Source organism: Phocoena sinus, chromosome 7 (genome assembly GCF_008692025.1).
Source record: "Phocoena sinus isolate mPhoSin1 chromosome 7, mPhoSin1.pri, whole genome shotgun sequence".
Classification (NCBI taxonomy): domain Eukaryota; kingdom Metazoa; phylum Chordata; class Mammalia; order Artiodactyla; family Phocoenidae; genus Phocoena; species Phocoena sinus.
The window spans coordinates 56,373,726-56,381,142 of record NC_045769.1 but is presented as its reverse complement, the minus strand read 5'-3'; the positions used below and the strand labels follow the sequence as shown (position 1 = coordinate 56,381,142).

Sequence of the window (7,417 nt, the reverse complement as noted above, 5' to 3'; positions counted from 1 at the left end):
CGCCGGCGTCGGGACGTGGCCGTGCTGCATGCTGGGAGGCGTAGTTTCTGCCGCACGGACCTTCGGGTGAGGTCGCGCCGTCGCCTTCCCTTCGTATGGTAAATAAGGATTGTTGTGTCACCTCGGTCCCTGGCGCTGGGGAGGAAGGTTTATGGTCCGAAGTCCCTTCCGTTTTTGAGCCTTATGCACTGTGCAATGCATACAAATATTGTCGTTCCACGTTATTTTAGTGAAAGAAACGGGAATGGGTAGAGGAATGAATGTCAGCTTCGTGTTCTCCCAGTATTAGAGTAGAGCTTCTGTCTTTGAGCCGCTCCAAGGGCACACTTTCTAAGAACAAAATAGTACAGCGACCAGGAGTTCTTATTCTGTCGTTTCCAGTTGACAGCAGGAAAGAATGCTTTGGATTTTATCTGGTATATGGAGAGGTTTGGCTTTAGTTCCAAGCGCCTCTGCATCTCACCCTACCGCCATTTTCCAAAACTACAAATGTTACTGAGTTCATATTAGCGTTTAAACTTGGCCCTACATACTGCCTTGATCCTCCAAGTTTCACTACGAGGTAGAAACATTGGAGAAATCCATGACCTCGTGTTTTCCAAGAAGGGTGGAGGGGAGGAGGAAGCACGACCCAAAGTGTTCCTTTTTCTATGTACTGTTACTCTTTTACCTCTCCAACCTACTTAGTCTCTGATGTGTGTGTGTGTGTGTGTGTGTGTGTGTGAGACAGACATCCAGCCTGTACTTGTCAGGCTTTAATAATGTTTTTGGATATCGTTATGCTGATAAACAGTGGCTTTTCCTTCAGTTAAAATAAAAAGAAACTTTTCCTACACTTTAATTTTTTTTCCCCTCAGATTCTTAGTTTGAAGATCTCTGTGGAAATTTGCTGGACTGTACAAGAAACCATTCTGGATTTTCTTTTGTTCCTTTGTCATGTATTTGGAATAGATGCTCTAGATTCCATGGTGCTACCTTGAGGGCTATTTTTGTATAAATTCTTTTGAATTTGATAGTTCCCATTATGGGGCAGTGAAAAACTAGGGACTTAATTATCCTACAAAATTATATTGGATCACTAATTAGAAAAAATACCCATTGTTTAGACTGATCTGGAGACTACAGAATTTGGGGGAATTGGAATACAATTTTTCAGTCAAGAATTAGAGAAGCAGACAAGATAGCAAAAGACAAAACTGGCTTATCCTAGTGAGGTAGTAGTATGTGTGCAGTTTTCAAGATAATGAAATTAGCTGTAATTTATGAATATTTGTCATATGCAGTTCCTCTGCTGGTGGTCTGATGTGAGGGGGTTTTCTTTCATAGTCTTCTGTGATTTCCATTGGCCTTGCCACCACCCAGGATAAACATAGTTCAACTAAAAGCATGTCTTTGCTATATAATTAAAGACTTCAATGCAAATCCATTATCTGCCTCCTTAATAGTATTGCTACCTATAAATCTTTTCTGTATATACATTTTGGAGCCAACATCAACCATATTTATTGCATGACACTCTATTAGACTATTTACACATTTTATCTCTAATCTTAATAATCAGCCTGTATTCTACATATCACAGATGGAGAAAAGAAGCAGCTAAATCATGAAATCCAAAAGCTAAGTTCATCAGGAGATAGTGACTGATGAATTAATTCAATCTATATATCACATAAGGGCCCGGCTTTGAGGGAACACTAGTGTCTTGCTTTCTTGGTTGTTATTTTCCCGTTAAAACAATCAAGCACCTGGGTTAGGGTAGCAGAATTTGAACTTCCTTCCCTGAGTTGCAACTGTGAGCAGATGTTAGGAAGTGATAAGTGGGAGGTGGTGAAATTCCTAGTCACCTGTTAGAGCTAAAAAGAGACTTCAATAGGGCATCTGAATGCTACACTGTCAAGCGATGGACTTCATGTACTCATACATTCTTCTCCCTTGCTGCCAAGGTTGCCAAAGCTGTGTTTTTCTGAATTCTGAGACTGGACAAGGAACCTTCCACTGCATGAATACCAAGAAAGGGACAAACTGCACCCATTCTAAAGGGGTTGAGTGGGCCACCCAAGATTCCCAGAGAAAACAGGTGAGGAAGACCGCTGTAATCTGACTCCGAGGCTTCTTATTCTCTGGCTGCAGTTCTTTCTGGTCTTCAACCTAAAGAGGTACATGGTTTGAGGGATGCACCGAGTGCTGCTGAATGATCAGGAACAGGGTGTCTTCTCCATTATGCTTGCCTGATTGACACTTAGCTCTAGGGGAAAAAATGATCTAAAAGGCTCAATCTTTTAAAATCCTTACGTATTTTAGGTTTTTTTTATATTGAGATGTTACTTTGGGTAAGTTGTTATTAAATCAAGATAAGAAGACAGAACATGAAAACTGGAAATTGCCTTTTATATGCTTAGTCTATCAGTCTGATTTTCAGAGTTGTGTTTGCATCATGAAAGCATTCACCTTCAAATGCTTCTTGGGGATATAAGCAAAATAGAAGGACTCTGCTCTCCCCCAGATTTCTCTGATTTTGTGTGGCTGCTGAAGCGGGCAGGAGGGAGACGTTCTGTGTCTTCCTCCTTATTTCATGTGCTGCTGTTCCTGAGGCCTGGCTTGGAAAAAGCAGGACATTCGGCTTAGACAGATGGAGGGCAGGGTCATTTGCAAAATAAAATGAGTGCACAAATCACGCCGTGAAATTGGCATGACCATCCCTGCTGCTGTGATAGACTGACTTTTATTTAGTCTATGGCAGGCAGTTGGGGAATAGATTAGCTTTGGGGGGGAGGGCGGGGGAGCCGTAAAAGAAGGTCCTTCGATTAATGATGGTAATTCAGGAAAGTAATAAATGAGGTGGAATATTTTTAAATGTCATAAAGGATTCATTTTGTTTCCAACAGAATCTTGAAAAGCTAGAGTATATATCAAAAAGTTAGTGTATTGTACCATTTCTAGCAATAAGAAAGCATTTGGTGGTTGCAATAGAAAGATTTAGTGCCTACTGAAAGAAATTAGACTTTAGAAAAATGGTGTTGGGCTCAGGTGGATTTTGCTGCATGACGGGAGACATGTTTACCATGTAGGGGAATTCCATTTGGGCAAAATGTATGGGGCTAAAAGCATGATGTTTGGTTCTTAACATGCTTGTGTTTCTGCTTATCAAAGTATGAGATGATCAAATCCCATGTATATTCTATTTGGCATTCTCCTTTAAAACTAATTGGAAATGATTGTTTTATTTATCTTGTAAAGATAGCCACATCTTTTTGACAAACCTTGTTTTTCTATGAGTGTTTCAACCACAGCTGTGGTTAAACATCTTCTATGATAAAGGAAGACCTTCTGCAAAATCATTTTCCAAGTTGTTATTTCTGTCTCCTATTCATTTCAGGCCATTCTATGCAGGATGGCAGATTGAGAGGCTCAGCTTCCTTGCTTCCTCTGGAGTCCAGCTTTATTTTTTGTCTCCATGTGTCCATTGATGATGATAAAACCGACCCTTCTTCCACCACCTCTCACCTCTCATCCCCCCCACCCTATAATCAGGGAAGAAAAGAATAAATTAGTGCCAAATTTGTAATGTAGTTTACTGACCTTTAGGAGCATCTGTTCAATCTTTTAAGACTTTTGGAAAAGACTGTATGCTGAATCAACACTTGGGAACGTTTATGCTCAGATGGTGAGAAATTTAACCTCATTGAGAGCTTAATCTTTTTTCTCTGATAGTTCCAGCTCTATTAATATTTTAGATGGTAATATATTTCCTTCTTGATTTATCTTGCTTTTGATCAAATGGGTTTCTATTTCAAGGCTTATGGTGTTATCATCCAAACTAATTTATTAGGCAGAACACAATAACAGTATGATTTATAAAAAGGAATTAGCAGAGAACACACAATTTTGGGTACTGCCTTTGAAAAATTCATTCCTTGCAGTTGGAGTGTGCTGTGGAATGCACTGTTACCTAAATCAGGTCATTTGAGCATTTTTCATTGCTCTCATTTCCAAGAGGCAAGAAATGATTCGTAATATCACGTCTTTCTTCCAAGACTGGTACCTTTCATAGTCAGATATATTCTGTCTATGCTTGTTTTCATTTCTGCAGTACAGCTATGGATGGGGAAGGTCTTTGAATCTGTGGTCAGAAGATGATATTCCTAAAAGAAGAATGTCATCAGCCTCTGAACACATTTTCTGGCTTGCAAAGCCTACAAAATGTTTTTCCATCAGAGAGCCATCCGTGATGGTGTTGATAACCAGCTATCCAATTGTCTGAAAAGTAGTGTACTAGTTTTTAAGGCTTTCTCCATGGAGAGTTTTGGAATACAGATCCAGGGCCTGTGCTGGTGGACTAAGAGACCAGTTCAGAAACCAGACCTGTCGTTCAAGCCTCCTGCTCCCACATTCCCCTGGTCCAAAGAATCAAGTTCTGACAATTCTGCTTCTGGAAATACCTCAACTCTCTATACTTCTCTCCAATTTCTACTACCATTTCTCTGGTTTCTGCCACCACCATCTCTCTCCTGGATCTGCAACACTTCTCCTAAATGGCTTTCCCTCATCTCTTCCTAGAACTCTTCCAAAGATTTCAAGGCATTTTATCTCCCTTCTTATTTCAGAGTTTTACTGTGGGGACCTCATTAAGCCTTTAACTTTTAGGTTTTGTCCTTCTCTGGCCTTGGCAAATGGAACCCTGCAACCTTGCCTTCTATATGTAAAGGACCTATAAAAACAAAAAACAAAGAAATAAACAAAAAATTGATCAAGACATGAAAATGTCCCCAGGTGGCATAACATATTTGAAAGAGGCTAATTTGGTATAAAACCACCTGAAGTCAAATCACTGTTCTGCCATCACCAGCAATGTAGACATGGAAAAGGTTCTTAACCTCACTGAATCATGGTTCCCTTATAGGTAAAAGAGACCAAAATAATTTCTTTGTTCAAGATAATACAAAGCATCTGGCCCATAGTAAATACTTAATATACTTTATCTATTATTATTACATAAGTGGAGCTATTGAGATTCCTTGGGCATCTTTAAATTAGAGTATTTTAGGCTTAAACAAGTATGGACCAAAATTACTGAGTTAAACATCTGCCATCCAGGAGTAGATGTTCTCCTGATACTTCAGATGTTGTGTTCCTGAGTGCCTGATAAACTCCAGAACGTGGAGGGCAGTTATCTGGCATAAATTAGTGTCTTCATTAAACCTGGTTCTTCAAGAAATTAAAGTACCAAGTTAAATAGCATATTTTGTTATTTCGACAAATTAATGAGTGCTTACTCTATTCAAGGCACTGTACATTGTGGAGAATTCAGAACCTTCAAGAAACATACATACAGTCCAGGGGAGATACTACAAATACATTAAAAAAAAAATCACAACCCAGGCGATATACGCAGTGCCTTAAGAGTGATATAACATGACATGGAGGGTCAGAATTTATAATAAAAGTGAACCCTCATTTGGCTAGAGCAGTGTTTTGCAACCCTATCAGATACCTTGCTTCTCCCTTTTATAACAAATATCTTCCAAAGCCCTCTTTACTATTTTGAAATGAAGTTTATATATAATATATAACATCTATAATATATAACATCCTGCACACATAATTTGCTTTCTCTTTTGTCCTCATCTTTCTTTACTTCTTTCCTTTCATCTTTCTTTTAAACTGTAGGTGCACGAGCTGACTAATCATAATCCTTGATCGTTGACACACTCTCCGTTAGTGATCTATGTATGGTCCCCTTCTAGTCTTCTGTTTGTTTAGCTAGTTACTTTAAATAATGTAATAATTACCAGTGAAACCGCCCCCCAACAGAAAAGATAGGACCTTTACCATAACCTACATCTGACTCTGGAGATGCAGATGGCTCCTGAACAATCCTTCTGTGTCCCTTGTCCTGGGTAGCCATTACCCTGAATTCCATATTGGTCATTGTCTTGCTTCCCTTTTTACATAATTTCATTGAACCTGTATGCGTTTTTTGAACATATTTTTATTTTAATTGTTTTAGCCTTATGAAAAAAGTTCACGGAGCATATACTCTTTTCAGTTACTGTTGTAATTCTGAGATTAATCCATATCGTTACATGTGGCAGTGTGGTTCAGTGGTTTTAACTGCTCTACTGTATAACATTGTTTGAATATTCCATGATTTACTCACTCTTCTGTTGATGGGCATTTGGGTTGTTTCTAAATAGTTACTGTTTGAAAAGTGCTGCTATGGACATTTCTGTACATGCCTCTTGGTATACATGTCAGGAGTTTTCCTGTATATAAACCTAGAGGTGGAATTATTGTGTCATTAGGGTATTGGCATGTTTAACTTTAGTAGATAAAACTTTAGTAGTTTTCCACAAAAGTTGCTCTAATTTAATTCCCACCAGAAGTGTATAAAAGATTCTATAAATTCATATTATCTCTAATACTTCATATTGTTAGAATTCATGTTTATTGGCCATATGTAGTTTCTCTTTTGTGAAAAGCCTGGTCTTGTCTTTTGCTCATTTTTCTACTAGGTTGTTAGTGTGTGATTTTTAAAATTGATATTTAGGAGCTGTTTATATACTCATGATACTAATCCTTTATCAGTTATGTGAATTGCAGACATCTTCTTCCAGTTTGTAATGTTTCACTTTCTTTAGGATAAAGTACTTAAGTTTAATGTAGTCAAATTTATTAATTTTTCCTTTTGCAGTCAATGCTTTTTATTTTTGTTTTAAAAACTTTTCCTGGGCTTCCCTGGTGGCACAGTGGTTGGGAGTCCGCCTGCCGATGCAGGGGATGGGGGTTCGTGCCCCGGTCCGGGAAGATCCCACATGCCGCGGAGCGGCTGGGCCCGTGAACCATGGCCGCTGAGCCTGCGCGTTCGGAGCCTGTGCTCCGCAACGGGGGAGGCCACAGCAGTGAGAGGCCCGCGTACCGAAAAATAAAAAAAAAACAAAAAAAACAAAAAAAAAAAAAAAACTTTTCCTTACTCCATGGCTAAATTCTAGTCACATATTTTTTTAAGTTTTGTTTCTGCACTTAAATTTTTTTTTTTTTTTTTTTTTGCGGTACATGGGCCTCTCACTGTTGTGGCCTCTCCTGTTGCGGAGCACAGCCTCCGGACACGCAAGCTCAGCGGCCATGGCCCACGGGCCCATCCGCTCTGTGGCATGTGGGATCTTTCCGGACCGGGAAACGAACCCGTGTCCCCTGCATCGGCAGGTGGACTCTCGACCACTGTGCCACCAGGGAAGCCCCTGCACTTAAATTTTTAATACATCTGGAGTATACATCATTTAATACATCATTTTGTATATGATGTGAGGAAGAGATGCAATTTGATTTTTTTCCAAAATGGATAACGCTTTTTTCTCAGGTCCATTTATTGAACAGTCTCTCAGTCCACCTCAATTTGACATGCCTCTTCTATAAT

General features: G+C 39.3%; 1 long non-coding RNA gene across 2 annotated transcripts in view; it reads left to right on the top strand.

Moving 5' to 3' along the window:
* Nucleotides 1-40: 40 nt before the first annotated feature.
* The window catches only part of LOC116756701, an 85,726-nt gene continuing 78,349 nt past the window's right edge, over nucleotides 41-7,417 (top strand). The window contains exons 1-2 of one of the 2 annotated variants that reach the window (XR_004350738.1): nucleotides 41-98; nucleotides 1,947-2,080. This is a non-coding gene — a long non-coding RNA (uncharacterized LOC116756701). The remainder of the gene's footprint in view (nucleotides 99-1,946; nucleotides 2,081-7,417) is intronic. The other variant, XR_004350739.1, reaches the window with a different exon arrangement.